The sequence below is a fragment of the Ornithodoros turicata genome, chromosome 3 (genome assembly GCF_037126465.1).
Source record: "Ornithodoros turicata isolate Travis chromosome 3, ASM3712646v1, whole genome shotgun sequence".
Lineage (NCBI taxonomy): Eukaryota > Metazoa > Arthropoda > Arachnida > Ixodida > Argasidae > Ornithodoros > Ornithodoros turicata.
In genome coordinates this window covers 75,048-98,973 of record NC_088203.1, presented here as the reverse complement: position 1 = coordinate 98,973, position 23,926 = coordinate 75,048, and the positions used below count along the sequence as shown (strand labels likewise).

Genomic DNA, 23,926 nt, shown 5'->3' with positions numbered 1-23,926 from the left:
ATATGACATCGCCATTCAGATATTGCGGGTATGCAGTACTCCAGGAGCGCCATTACAAGGTTAAAGAGTATCGGATTTGGACCGTATAGGCCTGTTACGCTGGAGGCTTTCGCAGAGCCAGCTAGCGACAGACATGCAGACTAGTCCGTAGTTCAGCGGCCTCCCCCCTGTACATTTTTGCGTAATTTTCCTGCGAATGGGAAGAAGCGCACGAGAGCGAAAACATCGCAATATTAAAATTTAGTTGTTATTCTTGTTAGGTTGTAGCCACAGCTACAGAAATTCAGAAGATAAACATGTCTCTATACAGCCTTGCAAACAAACCATGCGAAAGGTGTCGCAGCCACTGTTGGATTAGTGCTGTTCGCCATGTGATATCAATGTTTACAAGATTCTCAATGGAATGACTCCAGCTACCTTTATCTAGGACTCAGACAAGACGTTTCACATGTCATTTGGCACACAGCAGGTGTGATTAAGTTCGGCAACAAATATGTGAAAGAACGTGATTCTAGCTTTGGAATTGCAGACGACGGAAACGAGTCTTCACGTTTTACAATGTCACATACGTTGTGAACCTTTGAACAGACAAAACATCTTACAGATCTTAACATCTTACGCTCCTGGAGTGCTCAGTCACCCTCCCAGGTGTATATCGCTCGCCGAGCGACCCCTGGTTTGCCAATTCGGAACGATGCGCAGCTACCCAGAGCTGACGAGCCGCAAACACGGCGAAACACGTGTCCTCTGGTGCTGTCGCATCGTTCCATGAGTATCTGTTTCTCTGCGTGCAGCCATAGAAGCCATCTTAATATGTAATTTTGAATTTCAAATACGTCGAGTGTCATTTACTCGTTTCTTTAATGGCTTTTTTTCCTGCATTATAATTCACTGGCTTGCACTGTGGCATTGAGGAGTGCTCAGTCACCCTCCCAGGTGTGTATCGCTCGCCGAGCGACCCCTGGTTTGCCAATTCGGAACGATGCGCAGCTACCTAGAGCTGACGAGCCGCAAACACGGCGAAACACGTGTCCTCTGGTGCTGTCGCATCGTTCCATGAGTATATCTATATATATATATATATATATGTATATATATAATGAAGGGAAAAAAGCCATTAAAGAAACTAGTAAATGACACTTTACATATAGTCACGAGAGCGTTGCATATCAGTCACAATCCTACTTGTTTGTTTGTTTGTTTGTTTGTTTGTTTGTTTGTTTGTTTGTTTGTTTGTTTGTTTGTTTCTATTGTGTGGCAAAAGTGTGCACAGCGTTATTAGTGACCCGAAAATTTTGTGTATCTGTACTTCTTTTTCCTCTTTTTGTTCCTATGTTCACTCCTGCTTGGGCTCATCAAGAGCCTGCAGTGTCTGTTAAATAGAAAAATTAATGAAACTGTCATGAAGCCCAATACTGATGACGCAATCAAGCATTATACGCATGGTAAAGCCGACTTTCACAAGCCATTGAATGTGCGCAACGACAACTTAATATCTATTGGTGTCGTACATATATAGAGAGAGTGGCGTTACGCAAAAGAACGTCCGTGCGTTTCAACCTCAGAAGAAACCTCTATAAAAAGGGAACAAGAGCTAGACTATAGTATATACTGTGCTTCGGAGGTAGAGATATGCGCAAAACTACATGCATCTTCATATTTCCACGACGCGAAACTTCCGTAGCAGTGTTCAACCTGAGAATGGCACTTCGGATGCTCTTTAGAACTTCATGATGTTTTCATGTTACGTTTAATTTTTGAAAATAACTCTTGTGAGCCATGAGTATGGCCCGAAAAAAATACGGGCCGTGTTTAAGGCCATGTGCTCTCTTCCTGTGTGTCAGGAGAAAAAGATGCGCCAGCGGTGCTGCTTTAAGGCTAAACGCAACAATAGCGTGAAATGCTTTCATTGTGTCTGAGTTATACTCGTATATTTACGATGCTCCTTGACACAAGATGTTGCTTGCATATGCATTCGATCGCTGAAGGTCCAGGAACTTTATGTGACCGCAGGGTGGACGTAATGGCTCGTTGGACTGCCTACAAATAGAAGTACACTGTAGATGTAACGACGTTCTGGTGTACAGTCTCGTTTTTATATGAACCAACACATGAATGTCTTTTGTGCCAATAAGGCAATGATCTTGCCACTGAGAATCTTGATCTGATCTTGCCACTAATTGAAAGCCACTGAGCGACACACTTGATCAATATATAGGAAACTTTAATGGCAATTTTTACGGTGGTCCCTCTTTCTTATGATTATGGAAAACCAAGTTTTCTGGGGGAAAAATATTGTTCACCTTCATTCACATAGGTTCGGCTCGCCGTATATAATGTCGGTTGTTTTCCGTCGCTTGGTGAGTTCCCCGGCAATGCTGTCACAGTATCAATAAATAACGCCCTGAATGTGTTGTATAAGACAGCATTTGTGGACATGTGAGGGAAATACACTTGGGAACTGACGAAAAAGTATGTGTCCAAATTGGATGATATAGGAAGAGAAAAACGCCTTTCAACAGCAATCGATCGAAGCGGTACTTTGAGCATCCCAGCTACTCTCATTGAACGGAACGACCCGAATAATGTCTTCCACCTTAATTCAATCGTCGAAGCGAAGAGAATCCCTCGTCGTCGTTATCAGCAGCATGCCAGTCGTGCATGCTTCAAGTGCCGAGGCAAGACGGTCTTATCGTGTGGCTCGACGGGGGGCCTCCAGGGAAACGGATTAAGGGCCTTATATTCAATGACGGCTCTCATGGCTGTGTGGCTCCCAGTGATAGTCACACTCGCGTGCCCCGTGTTTTTTCCTGTCACCACATTTAAAGATGAAATCAAATCAACAATAATAATTATTCCGTACAAAACGAGTGCCTGTCGCGAAATACCATGTTAATGCGGGATGCTTGCTAGCGCACTTGAAGTAGGTTTCCGTTTTATCACATTGCCTGTACAATAAATGTTATCGTCGCTGCCACCTTTGAGGAAATTGAAAAGTATTTCGTTTTTGTCCTCGCACCCCATTCCCGAGGGAGTCCATCTTTTGTACTGTCCAAAATTGAAAGCGTCTGCTCCTTGCGCGATAGCTTTCATCTCACTTGAAGGTGTCGACCGAAGTAATTGATTTTTGTGCGGACGGTACGTTTAATGGAGTCTTTCGCAAACCATTAAACCTAGACCAACTAGAAGATTGTCATGATGGGTCAAGTCACCAAATTCTTCGTCACACTGTTATACTATTTGAAAACCTCGTTGTGTTGATAGATAGAATTAAAACCTGTGAACACCTTGTTTATCACCTGACTTGAAGTGCCACAAGCAACGTGATGGAAAGTAGGTAAGTCGACGGAATGCCAGCGTACTGTAGTGGTTAGCGCACTCGACCGGCAATCGAGATTCCCGCCGACCATGTATTTGCATTGTACGCATGATTATCATTTCGTTTGTGCCCTGTGCATGTCATTCGTCTCAACTTGAATAATGGTGTTAATGGAGTTACAATACTCCAACTTTAAATAACCCATCTCGCGTTTGGCATGCATCCCTGTTCGTAGACAAGACGTCAGCAAAAAAAAAAAAAAAAAAAAGAAGACGAAAGAAGTGATCGCTCACCGTCAATGCCCATTATTTCAAGTGACACGGGAAAGAAAGGCAGTTTTCTCGGAGTATAATTAATTAAAGTCCTAGACCACAAGGGAAGGCACCAATGCAATCATCGAAATGCGCCAATTGAAGCGTGTATCCCTCGACGTACCACATTTTACGAGCCTTTTACGTTCGGTTGGGGTCATGAATGTAAACATGTCCAATCACTCAGCGACTTTTACGAGTCGGTTATTCATGTTGCAGACGGAGTTGCATGGCGGATTTTCAGCGAGATGGGAGGCTTTGGGGAAACGGCACGCGAGCGACATCACGTCGCATCACCTGGTGTTTTATCCTTCATCACAACGGTTCACTCACGCGAGGAACTACGGAAGCAGGTGCTTTCTCCATTACACTCAGTTAACTGGCCATCTGACACAACTTTGTTAGAAAATGTTTGTTACTAACGGGCGTCAACTTCCTCAACAAGCCGTTGTTTACATCTAAATTCCTTGTGTCTCTCTTGCACTGCTCGTGTATTGTAGTCTAAAATAAATATGCTATAATGAAGTATCAACATCGAAAAATCGGCGTATAAAGTTAGCGATTTGGAATGAAAAGTTCTTTGATTTCTAATTGAACGAAAAATTTCTGGCGCAAGCAATCTAGGGATTCACGACTTTTTTTCTTACCCACTGAGACAACAATTTAACGCAGAAATTCCTGTCTTCATTCGCTGAAGCACTTTCTTTCCTATCCCTTCGGAACTGCGAAATAAACCATAGACAAGGAGTACAGACAAATTCGGAATTGCTGGTTCTGCTTGTATCGGAACCATGTCGTCACGCTTCATGATACACTGCTGTTTCGTTCATGTTGTTACTGTAGCAATTTTGCCTCTCGGCTGTTCCGAGGCCAGTCACGTCTGAAATATCCAGCGTGATCCAGAAAGCCAACCCAAACAATCGATTGCGAGCCCTGCTATGAAACCGCGCCCCAGAGGGTGCTCGGCATACGTAACAAGAAAAACATTCGTTAGTCTGTGCAAAACTTTTTTTCGCTGAGATTACTCATTGAATCTAACTAAATTTGGGTGGCAGAGTTATGTTTGCGTTCGTTTTTTTTTACTTCACGCCCTGCCTTGCATGTCAGGAACGATTCAGGATTTCCAGTGGCTCCACTCAGGGGAACTTCCCAGAACATTTCTTCTATTGGTAAAATTTTTGCCTGGGCAACGTTCATATGCCTCGAACTGGAATGTGTGTTTTGCAACAATACACTGAAAGGCCGATATCATCGAACGCATAAATGCATTGCCGTTGACGAAGAAAATTCCGGAATTCAGCAGTAATGAGTCTGAGGCCAGAGTGAAAGAGAAAGTAAGCAGAGTCAGCACCTGTTATTGGATAACCACTTTCTCTCGCCAAAATGCCAACTCTTTATTTACTTCCTCACAGTGCGCACGATGCATGTAGCCTTCGCACATCTCGCAGACAGTTTTATTTTTATCGCACATCACTGAGCACATTTGCACGTATACCATCAGAGCGTGTTGCATGTGGATTGCGCAACGCGAGCTGAGTGAGCTATGTAAAACCGTATTAATTGTACGATACGACGGAAATGTTCCCCAGTAATATGGCCGATGAAGAGTGAGCTCATTTAACAATTTTCATAAAATATATTGACCGTTCCGCCCTGGTTGCAAGATGGTTGCATGTGGGAAATATACCTTTGGTGGGATAATCCAAATCTTGCGAAAACTGGTCCGCTTTTTCGTTGTCTTCCAATGCGGGCGCATCTGACGCACCATCACACGAAAAAACTGTCCTGTGTTATGAACGAATATTTTTCGTGGGCTTCATTGCCCTTGTGTACCGCACGTCAACATCAAACCTTTGTTCAATAACACACGCTTGAGCTGATCCCAGCCGGCGCACTCGTGGCGACAACCAGGTCTTTTTGATCGAATACCAATACTGACCATGGTCTAGTACTAACACACTGACCATGGGCCGTTCACATGGTACCGCGAGATCAAGAACCAATGGAACGGAGCCGAGAAATTAGAAAGCGTATAGTAAAAGAAACAAAGCTGGGAGGCAATTGGTTATTTGTTCATATCTGTAAAATATATGCAAAAAACAGCATCAACACTTGGCATTTCAACGAGGTTGAAAGAATTCATGTACCAAATGGACACCACACTCCTAGTGTCATACAACAAACCATTCCATCGGCGTTCCCTGGGTATGAAGGGTTCCTTCCTTGTTTGAATCACCGCACAAGTCTCTACCCAGTAGGTGTTTCCAGTTGATCACAATGGTAAGTGCATTTGCTGCGTGTTACCACTATCGCACGTGCTACAATTGAGAACAAAGAGCACCTGATATGAACAACAGTGCCAGGTAAAACCTCCCAGCTGGAGGTCAACGTTGCGCACCTGGAGCGGCTTAACGTGTGTCCGTTCGTGTAATTGCCAGCCATCTGGAACATTATCTACTGTAAAGAGGGAATTACGTACAGAAAATTTGTCTTCCCTGACAAGAAAGAGCATCGATAAAAGAGCGGTGAGGATAACGTGCCTTGGATTTTTTTCTTCTTTTTTTTCAGTCAGTTTTTTAATTTGGCAGGTTACGAGATGAACATATTGCGGAGGTCTCAATTTGGTTATTCTGTTGTGACTCACATTATTTGGTTTAACTCATCTTGTGCGTCCTATCACCAACGACTGATAAACCATCAATGTTTTCATGTTAGAATTACAGTTACATGAATGAAGTGATAGAACGACATCTAACAACCGGTCTTTCACAAAAAGAAACAGGTGCGCCTCTTGCGTGTTGACTCCACGTGGACGGCAGGTCACAGCTCAGCGACCCGAGGGTCAAACCGGTGTTGACCATTCAGCCATGTGTAGCCAAGCGTAGCCAAGCAAAACGTGTGAGTACACCGGTGTTAAAACGTGTCTGAAGGAAAGCTCTTCCGTTTCGTGTTACATCGGACGCGTTACTAAGAATCCAGCTTCGTTCTTCGTGCTTTTGTCTACTGCAACTGAGTGCGGAGAAGAAAATTTGCAGGTGAGCCTTTGGAAACATAAGCGTTGAAACTTTTGCGGTTAGAATCAATTTGATGGCAAGGTCCTTCCCAGAAACAGTCTTTTGCAGAAAAACACATTTGAATACCAACGTCCATCTTAAGGGCGCACCTGCTCTCACTACACAAGTGCAGTCCATCGAACCTTTTTATCACGCAAAGTGAAAGAGAAACAAAATTAATGGGCGGTTTCCTAGAAGAACACTTTTTATTTTATTTATCATTTGCGCGGCTCCTCCTATTTTGATGAACTCAATCAAGGTTCATTAGGAGTAATCCGCGACATCAGTACTCCAAGAGTCTAAAAATGACTACGGTATTAGCGAACAGCGATAATTATTTGTACTTTTTATTTCTGCCTGAGAAAGTAAAAGACGACGTAGGGTAGACGTCAACAAATACTTTCCCGTCATTGTTCTGCGAGGATTTTTATGGACACTCGAAGAAATCCCGACAAAATGCACCTTGATTGAGTTTTAATTTACACGAATGCCTTTGTTTCGTTTTAATGCGAATCGGGGAGTGCGCTGAATGTTTTACAATTTGCAGAAACCCCTTCCACAATGATGTTATTTGATGTTTCTGATGATTTAAAATGTCTTAGTCGGAGTGAGCAAGATCGTACGAATTCTACAGGGGTGGAAAATGTAATGCTTAAAAAATATCGTCTCCGCGTCGCTTATATAGTTCTCTCGCTATACGCAGCGGCGTAGCCAGAAAAGTATTTCGGGAGGGGGTTCTGTGGGGTCTCTACATGGGGGAAGGAGGATTTCACCCTCGTTTCCCTCTCCCAAATGCACTACCAAGGTACAACTTCGGGTACAACCTACCCGGCCACCCCTATTGAACTCGACTTTCAGTACATTGTGCTGCTTGGGGTGTGACGCTTTGACTGGTTGGATCTCTTCACTCTCCTGTCACGTGACCGGTTGGATCTCTTGACCGGGTTGGAACTCTTGACGCTTTGGATCTTTTGACTCGCCTGTCACGTGACCGGTTGTATCTCCTGACTCGTTGGATCTCTTGACCGGAAGCGCAACTTCGGGGGTGGAAACCCCCCACCCCCCACTGGCTACGCCACTGTCGCGACGTAAAGCCAGGAATTATTATTATTATCTTAGCAGCATACTTCAAGAGTTCACATACCTCAAATTTTTATAGAGACTTTGAAGAGCAAAGACTAATACAAAAATATTCATGTTTTAAGTAGCCACCATGTCCCCATATAGAGAGACGAACGCCACCTGTTCCATTCGGAGGATCCCCACTACACTATATATTCTACACTAATCTTGTGAATTTTTGATGATGCAAAATGGATTCAAATCCCCAAGAGAGAACTGATGTTCTGAGGCTGGAACAACATAGAAAGGACACACACGTACAAAGCCTTTCATCTTTCTTCGTTCAAATCCCCATTTTAGCAAAGACCGTAAATCCAATCCAAATCAAGTTTAGATTTAAACTTGTGTCGGCAAATCAAATCATTTTACATTCGGATAATCGTCTCCCTGAAACACTGTAACTTAAAAGCTTATATATATAGCAGATAGCTTATATACTGCGATGGGTAAAAATGATTTAGAATCGGCCACCATTACATATACAGTTATATGACAATAGTCGCAAGTATAACTAACAATAGTTTTATAACTATAGTGAGTACAAGGCTTCACATTCACCGAAAAATGAAGGTGTGCCGTCGAAACTTTCAGTTCAAGGTTCAGTTCCGAAAAGTTCAGGAGGACTTCAACCTCGACGGGACTGATGTCGTTGGAGAAAGTGGAGAAAAGGTGAAGGACGCGTACATTAAACTCGCCGGAAATCAGTCCATGAACGAAAGTGATCGGTTCATCACGGTGAACCGCTCGAACGAGTGTTTTACATCGCATTCGACAAGACATGATCGTTCAGCGATGTTCTCTCTGTCCGAAGATCTCTCCATCGGTTGGAGAAGTTCTATACAAGTGCCCAGATGAACTTTCCCGAGAGTCCAGGGAGTGAACCAGGCTCCCCTTTGTCTGAAAAACAGAGGAAATTAAAATGGCGAGAAACAGAGAGTGGAGGACGCGAAGCCAGACAGCTCAAGGAAACCCGTCAAAGACGAGCACAATAAAGCTGCGACGAGCTCAGGGATGTATTATTCGCACACTTGGTTTTTAGGACAGACCAATTGCATCACCTCATCAGGATGACGTCCAGAGAAACAGTAATATACAGCATTGCGATGCGACTACATCGACAAGTTTCTCCTTGATTTTTCTAGACGTCTTCCTGAAAGACTGCAGCCCTATCAGAAGGCTTGAAAAGGACACTGACGACGAGCGTAGGTATATAAATAGGTCCCTGATATAAATAGGTCCCTGAACCAAGTTAGCATTTCGGAAGGAGAAATCATTGTGACATTTCAGTCTCATACGGAAAACACCTCGCCTGACCTCGCCTTGGAGCCTCGTTCATTGTAGTTTTTTTCTTTCCAGTAAACCTTGTTCAGCTGGTTCCTTGCATCCTTGCATGGTTCAAGCAAGGTTGATACATTTCAATTGCATCTAAAAGTACATGACTGGGCCCCTATGCGAATATATTCCAAAAGCCGGGAATCATAATGCAGGAAGGAAAAAATAGCACCAACTGATGAAATTGTTTCATTTGTTCGGTGCTGTTTTTTTCTTCCCTCACAATATGTAAGATTGTATCACACTTTTAGTTGTTAGGATGACCTCCTTCCACGCCGAGAGTGGGAGTTGACTCGGGTTCGAACCCCGCACCGGCTGTGCTATCTGGGGTTTTCCCTGTTTTTTTTTTCTCGGCAGAATTTCCAGACGAATGACGGCACAGTTCCCCCTGAAGTCGACCCAGGACGCATACTAACGCCCCCCCCCCTTGTCCCCCGCTCCTTCCTGCTGTCCTCTATCCATCTGTCCATATGTGTACGCCGCTCATAGCCATAGTACGCGCTAGCACGGAAGTAAAAAAAGTATCACACTTTTTAAAAAAAGCTACTGCCCTATACAGAATGCTAAAAATACACGAAATGTGTCCCTATTCATTTTCAATGACCTCTCAAGCCTGAAAAGTGATTTCTTTGTGTCGCATCTCAAGCTGTGACTGGAGCAGAAAACGGTGATTATGGAATCGTTGCTGCATCAACCCCCGTATCCCAAATTTTTCCGTATCAATGCAACGATTTTAGACGCCTCGAGTCCGCTATACTTGTCAATGTGTTCTGTAAGTAAAGCAGACGCCAGGCAAAATGACAGTATGGGCAATTTACACCATGTTGTTTTGATATGACAGCACCATGCTGCATTTTTTACTGCGTTTGCGCACTTGTGAGAAGTTGTGAAAAGCTTCGGAACTGTGGGACTGAGGAAGCTGCACGTAGCCATGCTTGAATTTGTCATAAGGTGGCAACAAGTTGTAATGTTTCCTGAAACTCACTCAGCAAGAGGGCGGATTACAAGATGTCAATAATTTTCCTTACTTTGCCGGTCATCCAACCTCTTTCAAATGGTGTGGATGGTAGAAGCATTGTTCGAACAAGTCCATAAGCAACTGTCCATATGATAACGGGTACACTCTAAAAAATAAAACTCCTTTTTAGGTGTAATTGGGGTGTAGTTTGGGTGTATCAACTGCTTTACTCCCTTATTACACCCTCAAGAAAAAGAATACGCCCTGTTTTTGGTCTGAAATGGGTGTAATATGTGTATGTCCCGCTCTGCAGGGTGTAATTTCGAGAACTGGTGTGAAAAAGGTGTATGACCATCAAATTTCTAATGCTTCGCTACGACAGGTCTGGCAACAGTGTGTTGTTTACTCTGTGTTCTCCAGCTATGGCGGTTGGAGTTAGTTGTGGTAGTTTTTGTGTTCTTTGGGGAGGTCGTTTGGTGAACTACAGGTCCTTTGACCATCTGAGTTTAGTATGCACTGCAAGGATTATGGTTCCGGGTCTCGAACGGATGCAAGCACCAGATGCGTCGTGCCCATCGGATCGAGTAGCTTGTCCGAGCGTCTCGCTGCAGCGTGCTGTTTGGTAAGTGTTGTCGATGTATTTTGTCTTTTCTGCTTGTCTGGCTGATTGAGGTGCCTTTGAAGCGGGTATTTTGAGATTATGTTTGAACCTTAAGTGGAATGCACGAATTAGATCAGAAAACAGTGCGCGTCGCGTTGTAACGGTCACATGTGGCCGTTAGGCAAAGTCAAGGGGTATACGTAACAAACGAAGTTGGTGCAATTTGTGGTAGCAAGTGAAGCAGCTGGGAAGAGTCAACAGCTCAAGAGGTAGCGGGTAATGAAACCACAAGGCCACAACCCTTTGATTTCCGGTCAGATGTTCTGAGTCAATGTCTGTGCGAGTCTTCTGAACAAGGCCCTGGCAAGTTTATGTGTTGGCGATGTCAGAGGGGTGTAATTGGTGATACACTTGACCAGAAATCAGAGAGGTAAGGGTATTTTATTAAGGCATTTCACAGTTCATTTTTTCTTTCACTACAGAGGCATGACTTCTTTTGGCCTCACCGTGATACCTTCATCTTGGTAAACGTGTTGGTGGACACTTTTATGTTTTTTATTGTGCGGTGACTATGTAATTCTTATTGCAGTGCATGCGGTGTATTATTGGTAATCCAAATAAAGAATATGCCTGTTATTTTACCCGTTGTGTTTGTGTTGCCCTCGGCATAACACCCTTACTTAAGGGTGTTGTTTTGCCTGGGGGTGTAGAAATACACCAAAAAGGGAGTCAGTTATATAGGGTACCGCTAGATTACACCAAAAGAGGTGTTCAGAGAACACCCTTTCTGAGTGGTGTACTTTTGCCAGAAGGTGTATATATACACCGAAAAGGGAGTCAGTTAGGGTATCGTCCAATTACACCCAAAAAGGAGGAGGAGGAGGAGAGCCAACGAACTAGATTTCTTTTTCTTCTTAAGTTAAGTTAAGCTGAGTTAAGTCTCATGGTTAAGTTGAACACCATTATACGTGCGAAGCGACAAATAAAAGTATAGGCGACCTGCGCTTCGCTAGAGGCGCCACTAGCTATTGTGCTACAGCGCCCCTTGCGGAAAGCGCGCGCATACTCATGCTGTAGAGCGACGGGACAGGTGTGTTGTGTTTGCGCTTAGGTATGGGGGCTGAAATCTTCTATGCTGAATTTATTTGGCTTGCATGTGTTAACACACTAAATAGTAATTGGGAAATTTATGCGCAAGCGGAAGTTTACAGTATGGCTAGCTACATGCTGCACGTTCAGCCAGGTATAGAACTGCGGACAATTTTGACCACCGCTGCTTCCTGGGCTACCGAAATCGGCAGTGCACGAAATGGCAAATATCATGCAGTGTTCTGCATATTGGGCACATACTAATAATTCCAATTCCCTACACTAATACCAAAACACAGCACAGAACACATGTGGAATATGTCGCCCATGTAGGGCACAAGTGTGACCAGAATGCAAGTATTACGTATATTTCTTTATATACGTATTATTACTTGTGATATATTGTACGCCAGGTCCAAGTTATCTTCACTGAATTGACGTGCCCTACTATATAAGGAGGATGGCATGACTAACACGTGGTGCTCATTGACGACGTATACTATGTGATCATTGACTCCATGTCTACACGTATCTTCGGAAATCCTTGTCACTGAGAATCACATGGGCGTTTTGCACATGCTTGAGGAAGGAAGAGTCCACAATGATGTACAAATATGTACCCCTGCCACCGTACGTTTTCGAAATCAATGGTAACATGCATCCTGTCCTTCGATGCCTCTTGTCAGACACGTCCACGCTCGGCGTTTCGGGCCTTCGAAACTCTCGATCGCAATCATCTGATAAGGCGTGAGTTCGGGCCTTGTTACGAACTGTCGTGAAGATCCATATGGCGTATAGGTGAGCTCGATCATGTCGCATATTAGTGGACTTGTCGGATAATATCACACAAATGTGATGTCATCTGGTGAGTGCGCTAGTATGCGGCATGGTGGAGCTCACCGATACGCCATGCCGTTCACGTGAGTTCGTAACAAGGCACGAACTCACGCCTTATCAGATGATCGTGATCGTGAGTTTCGAAGGCCCGAAACGTCGAGCTATGTCACATCTACTGCATTCTGTGTTTGCCGAATTCGAAATGCCTGTTTCGGACAGAGATTTCCCTATAACCTATCCGACTTTTTGCACCCCCCTCCCCCCACCGAAATTTTGGATATAGCCCTGTGCCCAAAAACATGTACCCGTACACATATACACATATATCTCACCCTCATTGAAGCTCCCCCCACCCCCCCCTCCTAACAGGTCGACTTCTGGGTTAATCACTGATTCAGGCGCTATAGCGTATATTTTGTCTATAGGCTTAGGAAGATCGAATGTATGAGCCTGTTTGGACTCATGGACGCGCCACGCTTTCTTCTTTTTCTTTTTTTCCCATTTATTGCTTGAAATGGCGCATTTCGTAACAGTGCTGATAAATAACACGCTTGGATGGATTGAAGATCAGTCACTGGTTCTTTACCTCTCATTTGTTTCATGAGACATATTGAGAAATCATATACTTTATCTGCATGGGATAAAAAATTATCACTCAATCATATACTCGTTCCACAAGTGTATCCGTCCGTGTTCTTTATCACATCCGCCTGAGCTTGCGTTTACCCCAGTTATATGAGGCAATGCCTTGTCCGCGCGCAGTCGGACCTTTGCGCGCTGGCCTACACCACCTACTTATCGACTGCCCCGTCTACCAGCGGGAACGTGAGATCCTGCAGCACCGGATGCATGCAGTCGACCGCCACCCTTTTACCTTCGGTAAGGTGCTGGGCCCCCAGTCAAGCACGGTCTCCGTCACTTTTGGGAGTTTTTGTCATCAACCGGCCTCTCCACCATGCTTTGATCACTCGTTGTTCATGCGATCTGTGTGTTGTCGTCGTCTGTCCTTGTTTTGGCGCTTTTAATACGATGCAGCGGTACCAACAGGCCCAGTCTGAAATTTTAGCATTCTGTGAGCATAAGCAGTAATAAAAGCGGACCGCTGCTGCTGAAAACGCACCATTTCGAAGACCCGTCGTATAGCACTCACATTTATGTATGTGTATTTTTTTTCTTCTTTTTTACGCAGGTTTTGATGCTGCTTTGGAGGTGTTTTTGGCCTTTCGAGCAGGTATTTTGGGGGTATTGGTGGTGGTGGTGGGGGGGGGGATGCTGGGAAAATCCCTGGGCATAACCTATCAGTAACCATGGCACTGAACATCATACGTCGGCTGCTATACCGTTTTAGTACTGAAGAGTGGGATGGTGAAGAAAGTCAGCACTTGTACTCTAAGCATTGCATAGACTGTAGAGTATGATTTGTGAAAAACTGATATTTTATGGCAATTAACATAACTTCATAAGTGCCACAAACGCCACCCGTTTTCCCGAGAGATTCCGAGAGAACGATGTCATTCAGGAAGGTTGCGCGAGTTATGTGGTTAAGTTCACGTTATGCATATATATACTGGTACAATCCCCTCTACTTTAGTTTGGAACGGTTTCGAAAACAACCGAGATGCAGCTTCTATAGGACATACTGGAGTCGGTCTGCACTCTAATAACAGAACTTAACCGCATAGCGCGCTGTGCGCCAACCATTGCCACGAATGATAGGGTTATCGCTTCTGATTCGTAAACCGAGGGGGCCATACGCCTTTTGGGGGCAATTTGTATCTACGAAAATTGCCACAAAAAGGGCGTACGCCCCCCTCTGTATTCCAATCACTGGCGATAACACTAGCATTCGTGGCAATGGTTGGCGCGCAGAGTGCTATGCGGTGAAGCTCTGTTTCTAGAGTGTGACGACACACTTCTCGAGCTTCTCATAGGATACCGGTTGGTACGGCCAGACAGTGAGGATGGGGTCAGGGATATTCCCAGGATTTTCATCTCGGGGAGGGGGGTGAGTCGTAGGGGAGGTGACAATCATATCTGCTGCTTTTGTGGAGTTTTTGGCCTTTCTGGTCGGTTTTCTTTTCTCTCTCTCTCTCTCTCTCTCTTTCTTTTCTTTTTTTTTTTTGTGTGTGTGGGGGGGGGGGGGGTTGTTGCAAGATTTCGGGGTGTGCTGGGAAAGACCCTGGATGTGGTGTTCATCTTCTTGTTGCGACCCGACGCTAACTTGACTTAGTGGCAAGGATGGGCATAAATGCTTTTTTTTTTCACTATTTTAGATATAAATACAAAATGCTTTGTTGAAAGGGGTATTTAAATACTCTGCATAAATACTTTTCAATATGAGTATTTAAATACAAACTATAAATGCAGTGTTTAAATACTGTAACTACTATACCATAAATACCGTGAAGGAGGTGTCATCTGGAACTAGAGAAAAAGACGATGATCATAACAACAAATCAGCAAGAAACAATACCATTAAGTTGTTAGATCATCATGGCGATTTTAACATTCGAAGTTTTTATCAGATTTCATTTTCTTGGCGTCTTCTTTTCGGCTTTAGAATCAAATTCGCAAACAACAGCCTAGCCTCTCCACAGGTGAGAACTGATGTTCTGAGGTTGGAATCCTACAGCTGGCTAAACTTTTCAGTGACTTTCATCTTTCATCGTTAATCTCCACAGGTGTCAATGAACAAAGGCCTGTATTAAATCTGACGATGATGCTGTTATAGAAAAATCTATTAAACGTCATGACGCGAACTAAATGTTTAATGAACAAAGATGCTTCGTTCAACAGGGCCACATCTGTTCGGGGGTTTTCTAAAAACTTACTTGAACACCTCTAGCTGAGCATTGTTGTCATTTCCACTTGACTTTGGAAGCGTGTCTTTGAAAAATCGCCCTCGGCTACCGTATGTTTCTGTATACTTTCGTGCCTGTCCATTGATGGAGGACTTCTGCTCTGGGGTACCTAGCAGGAGCTCTGTCATTTTCTTCTGTTCTCCAGCCAGCTCTTTGGACGCCCACCTGAGCTTAAAAAGAGGTGATATACCGATGCGAGAACGGCCGCATCGTCTTCACCATATTGTGGAACCAGTCTTGATCAAAGACCCTTCAGAGGTGCCGCACACGACTCGTTGCCCCGCCAGAAACATATTTCGGCAGGTGTTCTATGGGGACTTTACATGTAGGGGAGGAGGATTTTCCCGCTCCCAAATTCACTACTAAATGTACGATTCCGTGGGGCCCGGGTTTGAACCACCTGTGCTATGGTTCACCATACGTGGGCTACGCCACTGCACCGATGGATAACAAAACGGTGTATAGTACACTGTGGAAATAAGACTCGGAAGAGCGAGATGACGTTCCTTACCCCTTCTTTATCTTACAATGTACATTTCTAATGATAGAAGAAAAAAAATTCTCAAGTCATTAACTGAACCCCCATCTACATGGGCTCGGATAATCACGCAATAAGACGCAACCCACGATTTTTAAGGTACATCCTCTTCATTGGCCGGAAACCGTTAGGGGGACACTAAACGGTGGTGGTTATCCTGAAAACAGGTGTTCAACGTTGAGTGCGGAAATCGGAAGTGCTGGTCGAATTAGCCGAGGGTGACGATTTATCCGGATTGAGTTTTCAACGTCGGTAGAAACACATCTTTTGAAATGATGATCACGTATATGAATTTGTGTGACGGCATGCTGCACGTGCCTCAAGGAAGTTCCTGAAAAAAGGGTCTCGGGGGAAAAAGGGTTCCGGAAAGAGTGCTCCCAGTCGGCATTGGAAGAAAGAATGGTCCCGTGCGCGCCGATGCTGCGTAAGGCTGCGTATGTCGGCATGTATGAAAAAAAAAATAATAAAGAAAATAATAAAAAGGTGAACGGAAACATACAAAAAATCGTTGGTTCCTTCTTTCGGTGTAGTTTAGTGAGCCTCGTTTTCCAGCATCAGATGTCCATGCATAGTTTAGCGAGTTGCGTTTTTGCTACAAACTCAGACGCGTTTGTGAAGTTCCGATTTTCGTATAAAGGAGGACTTGCGGGACAACAGCCGATATAAATCTGCAATGTATGACATTTCCAGACTTTGCCAACTTCTATTATTCGGCAAGGTCTGCAGGTATTCTGCATTTTCAATTGTGTTCCTCCAGAAACCAAACTATATAATGCTGTGAGCAGTGAAGGGCACAAAAGGGAGTCGATAATATTTTTGAATGCAAACATCAAGTAGACCAAGTACATCTTTCCCCGTTAAAAAGTATGAGCATCTGGGATTGCATTTATTTGTGACCTGCATTATAGGATTTGCGGTGCACGTTTTAGGGTTTCACTCAATTAAGGCGATTGTTCAACACAAAACTGTTTGCTTCCAAAGCGTTGGAGCTTTCTATTACTGATTATAGTTCAGTCGTGTGCTGTATATATAGTAGCTGTATAGTTTTCGGAAGCAATCACCACAGTGTCTGAAATATAGAAGTGGTACAGATGAGGGCGTTCCGTTTTGTTAATAACGAATATTTTAGTTCTGGTTCTCCGTCTGTAATGTTACAATTACACGATGAAAGTAATCCTGTATTTTGATATCCAATGATAAAGCATGTCCCTGAAAGTCTGCTATCAGTTGCTGCGCAGTAGGTATTAATACTATATATACATTACATTGCAAGCGGGTTGACCGTTCACCTTGGATGAAAGCCGCCCAATATTAACAGATTACGCCCGGCCGAGACATACAAGGATGAAGAAGAGCTTCAAGGGTGACACCTCGTCTTCTTTATAGCGCGTATTCTCACAGAAGAAGGAAAAGAAACCGAAACTAGTCATCGTGAAGCCATGCATTTCAAGAAACGTGATTCTCATAAACGAGTTTGGCTAAGACGCGACAGGTCGCTATTTTCCCTGTGATATATTTTATCATACGAGGCTCGTTAACTTATAGATACCTCGAAAACGAGCTTCGCTGACTGTTTCTTTTCCCTGTTTTCTTTCTTTTTTCTTTTTTTTTTTTTTTTTCGCAGCAGTCTAGAGGCATCATCGGAGAGCCCGTACGAGACCATTTTTTCCTACCATGCCATATAGGACCATATTATTTTCTCCTATACAACCCCGCAGGGTAGGAAATTTCCACCATCTGGGTTCTTTTGACGTGCGCCGACAATCTCCGATACACGGTGCTGGAACTGGAAGCAATGCCTACCTCCCCCCCCCCCCCCCGGCCATTGCTACCGCTCTCGGCCGTGATCGGACCCGCGCTCTTGAGCTCAGCAAGACAGACTAAGCTACCGAGGCTGGCTTGACGAAAATTTCTGTATAGGGCATGCTCGTCCATACTGTATATATATGTTCAACGTCCTTCAACCGCGATCACATTTCAATGGAATTCAAACGCCGTATGTTTAAGGTGGAAAATATGAACTGAGTTTCATTCGCTTTTATTGGTTCTCAGTTATCTTCCTCCGAAGTATGATAATAATCTCCACATGGGTGGGTCCACAGAGAAGGGAATATTTAGGTCCCCCACCTCTGAACCACGCTGGGCTAACCTTTGCGATTTTAAGACTGCAAATAAGGGCGTATTAATCAAGAAAGAAAGGCTTACCTTCCATAAGGCCGTACGTTCGCGCAAGATATAATCGCAGGAAGGACGGTCTTTTCGATTGCAACAGACAATTTTGACTACTCTAGAAACACTTCGCAAGTATCATCATAATCATTCCGCAGTATAGATCACTTTGCGAACTTTTAATTCTACCTAAACTTTCTTCTTCTTCTTTTATTTATTTATTTATTTACTTTTTTTTTTTTGCTGCATACTCACTACTTGTATTGCATCCAGAGCCGTCGTGTGGCGAGTTTGCGTCCAGGACAGGGTGAACATGAAGCGTCCCCCCCCCCTTCCCTTACTGCCTTCAGAAGCTCTGTAAATACAGAAAAGAAAACGCTTTTTTTTGCAATGCCCAGATGGTAATTTCAAATTATCTTCATTCCCGTTTTATACTATCCAACCAACCTGCCAGGGCCCGCCTTCGGCGCCGTCTCTGGCGAGGGCGCCCGGGGCAGCTGCCCCTCTCGCCCCATCGCTACTGCTCTGATTGCATCCCAACTTCGCATGCACTCACTAATCCCACTCAAGAAAAAAAAAACGTGCTTTAACCCCATTCTAATCCTTTTTGATGTGCCGTTGCACACATTTCTCCACCCTAAGCGCCGAGGACGAAGGTTGTTCACCATAGTACCAGGGCCCAGTGGTTGGAATTTTCCGTCAACGCAAGAGTTGGCTCTCACAATTCCCTTCATGCCTCTTTCACACATTTCCCCGGCACATTAAATACGCTGCAAAGGACAAGAACTGTGCTCAGTAGAAGTGTGTGGAGTAGTAGCGAACACGCTCTGTTTGAAATATCGACGGCACCCGGCCTATAGGGCTTCTGCTTCGATGTACTCACACGTATCGCGGAACTCACCACATTTCAAATTTTGACAATGGCGATCGTTTTCGAGCTCAAACATGTTTCGGTTGTGGCACATATTCCGTTAATGTCATTGTGATGAGACTTCGCAGATCAGCTGCCAGAAACATTAACCATAAGCAATTTACTGACAGCACAAACAAACTGGAGATTGATCGCTTGATGACGGTGGGCCGAGCTAGCCGTTGCACGGTCGCACGCCGGAACACCAACAGCGCACCGACATAAAACAAAACCAAAACTTCCTTTGCGACCTCCTCACTCGCTGCGCATGCTCCGCCCATCGCCACCTGCCCACTGGGCGGTGCCTGTCCTCTGCTAATCCCCCACGCCGTAGCGTGCAGACACAGAAAATTTGAGGCAGGTGTCGTACACCATGTTTCCTTTTTGTTTTTGTCGCTCCCCTGAAAAGGACTAATCTTGCAAAACAAAAACGAGTGAGAAAGATGGCGAACGTTTAAAAATTCACGACGGTTGCTTTCGCTGCCATTTTCACTTCTACCGAGCCATGTCAATCACGTGACAACGGCATTCGGGATTGGCGAAACCTAGAGCCAATGGAGACTTGCGCGTGCCGCACGCGTGCTTATGACGTCATCCTTTTTTCGTTCCTGCGTGTTAGCAAGGAAGAAAGGGAGTAGCGAAAATTCGGTTGCGGAAAGTTTGGTGCTGGAACGGTTTCGAGTCTCAGTGTTCGTGGTACGCGGGTCGCAACGTGTTGAAATATGTGATAGAAGATTTGAAAAAAAAAAAGGCCGGTTGAGTTGACTTGATTCAGGTATGTTGATTTGCACGTTTTAGGGGCATGACGTAATAATAATTCTCTGTGACAACAATGCAGTGCCTGTCAGGAAATGTTTTCAACAAAGCATTGGGGATGTCTAGTGTTGATCCTCACTTCGATCCACACATCTCCACGGATACCACCAATGCTTTGTTGAAAACATTTCCTGACAGCCACTTGATTGTTGTCGCACAAGCAGCGGTTACATAAACCCGAAAGAAACCGGTCGAGTTGACTTATCACACCTCCTCACATCAATCCTCCCTAGCAGATTGGTTGACACGGCATGATAGGAGAGGATTTGCTGCGATAAACCAACTCTACCCGTTTCTGTCGCGTTCGTGTAATCGTAACAGGGTGCAGACAATGAGACATGCTTCAACTGCAAGTTGACCTTTGCAAAGCTATATGGCGTATACTGTGAAAATTGTTTCATGCAGAACAGGCTGTGGCACCAAATTTTACTCGCGGCTTCTCTTTAAACAGTAACAGCTACTAACCGAGTGCTCAGAGGCATTCGGTAAACGAAGTGGCATGGCATATACTCAAAGTATCTCAGTACACGTTGCAAAACAGAACTGCTATACAAATTAAGCATGCATTTAGTGTATCGGACATGCGCTGCTCACGGATCGAAAACCTCGTTTATCCAGTCCGGTGGTATGAACTTTCTGACCTTCACCTCGCGCCTTTCCAGTCCGGCAAATCTCAAGACGCCGAATGCGCTGAATTAAGGACGGCAGAACCGTCCACGGTAGCTCAGTCGGTAACGTGCTGGCTTGCTGAGCTCAAGGTCGCTGGTTCGATCCCGGCTAAGGGCGGTAGCAATGTGGGGGAGGTGAACATTGCTTTCAACACCGTGTGTTGGAGATTTCCGGCACACGTCAAAAGAACCCCAGGTGGACCCTGCGGCACGTGCAACATGTCGCCACACTGCGCCGACAAACCTTACGTTTAACATCACGGTACCATTATTATTATTATTTTAGGGATGACAGGGCGTCGGAAGTCTACTGAGGTGCCTGCATAGAACGGGGGAGGACTAGTAGCTATTTGTGTATACAGAACGATAGCGATGACATAGTAATGTTTTATTTGTGTAGCAAGGAAAATATGTTACTTCGTACCGTCAAGATCCACACACACACATATCCATATATGTTATTCACAAATGCTAGTCATTTCCTAATTAACCGAATATCGAAAGTATATTTGTGGTGATTTTGCATCGCGTGGAGCGTACACTACCTGCAGTAAAGAAAAGCGATATACGTCTGAACATACAAATTAAAATATGCTAAATATGAGAGAAACTGATGTTCTGAGGCTGGAACAACATAGAAGGGACAGATACAAACAAAGCCTAATATATGTTTAGAAAATGGGGGCGGGTCATTATTAAGGTTACGTTGTGTCTAAACACTGTGTCACCGACATGGGTCTATAGCTAAAACAACAAAGGCTACCCCTGGAGTGGGTGCACCGGAAAAAGAGGCAGGTGTGTCGCCGAATTCTGTGTTGGGGGTTGAGAGGTTTAGTGGGGTCTGGCACCGGCAGTCAACATCACTGACATCATTCTCCCATCTGTGCTCAGCTCGCCGTGACTTGTGAATAAGCTATTATGGAGGCTTTGAAATCATTCTGATAGCCAGTTATATACAACGTTGCGGTATGACCTCTCATGATAGCCACGCAGCCGAAATAAAGTATCGAAATGAAACACAAGCTGGACGAGATTCTTTTCTTCTTCCAGGTAAATAAATTACAAAACAGCGTATGCATTGTTATACTGATATTGTTATTGATATATAACATACTGTTGCACTGTTCCATAGTCATCTGGTCCTGCATCTTAAGGGCACTGAGCCTCAGGACTTCCTTCTTGGCGATACCCATCTTTCTGCAACACATCTTCGGGTATCTCGAAGTGACACCACCATTGCGCGCTCTCTCATATTGTAGATGACGTCGGCACACCCCGTAGTTCCTTTCACAACTCGCGGTAAGCTTCTTTTCCAGCTTGCCAAAAGTGGTTCACGTTCCTCCTCTTAGACCTGTGTTCGGGATTCGGCAGATTGGACTCTTAATTAGGAAAGCCAGTCTATAGGTGTCGTTAGTCGACGTCCTATATGAGGAGCGAGCGTTTCCACGGTATTAGTTGCTGAGGCTGCCAAAAAAAGAACCGCGCCCATGGACAGTCAACGCTGTTTTCCGTCACCTTCTTCAGCGCAAAAAAAGAAAAAAGAAAAAAAAAGGGAACCCGAGAAAGGGACAGAGGAGGGACGATACGACACGTTCTCAAACACGGCAAACCCTTTAATGACTCCCAGTGCCTTCTTGATCCTCTCGGCCTGGCCGTTTGTGACCATGCAAAAAGGGGTATTTGTTCAGATTCCATTTCGGTTGCAGAATTCCGCCCCCCCCCCCCTCCCTGTCTCTCCCTCCTTTTTGCTGTCTTCTCTCCATATGTCCACATCTGTACGCCGCTCGGAGCCACAGTTTTTTCGCGGCGCTAACACGACATTAACAAACAAATAAAAAATAAAAAACTTCCGCCATTTCTCCTATATATAGTTTGAAGATGAAATGACAACACGAGGAATATAGGCTACGGAACCTCACAAAAACATGCGCATCCCATTAATGATGTTCACAAGGGCTTCATTGTTCGTGCTTCTCATTCGCTTAACCTTCTATAGTCAATACAGTAAAACCACAAGGCAGGTCCATCCATGAAAAACCCGAGTAAAATCAATGTATTAAGTGTATATATGCAAGTGTGAGTGGGGCATGCTTGAAATCCCGAACTGAAAATGTTCTTGCCCAACTTTGGCATTTCTAGCAGCTCGAGTCTATCCCAGAAATGGCTTGTAGCCCGTGTATGTTGTCAATGTATGATCTGCACTTTTCGTTCTTTTCTGATTATAACTGACGAGTGTTACACAGTGGCGCATCCACGTTGATGAGGTTTCTTTCTATATTTTTATTGCAAACTCACCCCAAGGGGCCCTATATCGAGCGCCACCGACAGTGTCTGCAGAGAAGTATCGGTAGGGAGTGATTACGACCACCGGGGGGCGGTACCCGCCAGTTTTGGTATGTGTGGTGGTGCAAGTGAAGGAGCTCTCCGTTGTCGGCCTCACGGAGGTTGGCAACGTCATGACTAACGCTCTGGAGGGAACGTGCGTCCTGGGCCGACTTCTAAGGTGACTGTGCCGACATATGTCTGACAGCGTCTGAGGAAAAACCCGGAAGAAAAAAAAACAGACAGCATGTGGTGTCGCGCAGAGCCGATAGCGCGCGAGTGTAAGAAGCACCATGATGATCGCTATCAATAAAGGATTCTGGAATGGGATGTCTGGCTGAGCGGACACAACACAGCATAGCCGGCAACGCGATTCGAAACCGGGTACTTTCCAGTCTCGACGTGACAGGGCCAGCACGCTAACCTGAGCCATGCGAGCTGGTTTAGGTGGTGGTGAAAGGGATCACCGTTGTCGGCCTCACAAAGGTTGGCAAAGTCACGACTGACGCCCAGGGGGAATGTGCATCCTGGGCTGACTTCTAAGGGAACTGTGCCGACATATGTCTGAAAGCGTCTGAGGAAAACCCTGGAAAAACCCCAGACAGTACAGCCGGCACCGGGATTCGAACCCGGGTACCTCCCATCCTGGTTTATACTTGGGTGCGGAGCTAAAACGTCTCGGAACGAGACGCCGCGATCTCAGCCAATGATGCTTGTGACGTCGCACACAGCCTTTGCGCGCCTTGTAACCACGTGACGTGGGAAAACATGGGGATGCGTCACTGGCGTCTTTCTGCGGCCCGAATGAGGCAACAGCATGTCTTTTTACAATTTTCTTCCGTAATTGCACGCATACCGCAACAACTCACGGGATGCCCTCCTACTATGACTTCAGTACGGCAATAACTTTTCCAAGGTCATGTGACCAAACATGACTTCACACTGCACAAGCCTCAATTCGTAGCAGGAAGAGAATCACGTGGAATGCTGCTTGTTTTGAAAGCAGACGACGATGACAAC

The 23,926-nt window shown here is 44.9% G+C and overlaps 1 protein-coding gene across 8 annotated transcripts in view; it reads left to right on the top strand.

Moving 5' to 3' along the window:
• Window positions 1–23,926, top strand: part of LOC135389787 (paired box protein Pax-5-like) — a 54,026-nt gene that overhangs the window by 8,577 nt on the left and 21,523 nt on the right. For 4 of the 8 annotated variants that reach the window (XM_064619826.1, XM_064619825.1, XM_064619823.1 and 1 more), the window contains exon 1: window positions 19,686–19,875. The exons of the other annotated variants lie outside the window; for them this stretch is intronic. The gene's annotated coding sequence lies outside the window, so the exon portion shown is untranslated. Of the gene's footprint in view, window positions 1–19,685; window positions 19,876–23,926 lie in introns of those variants that run through there. 8 annotated transcript variants of the gene reach the window in all.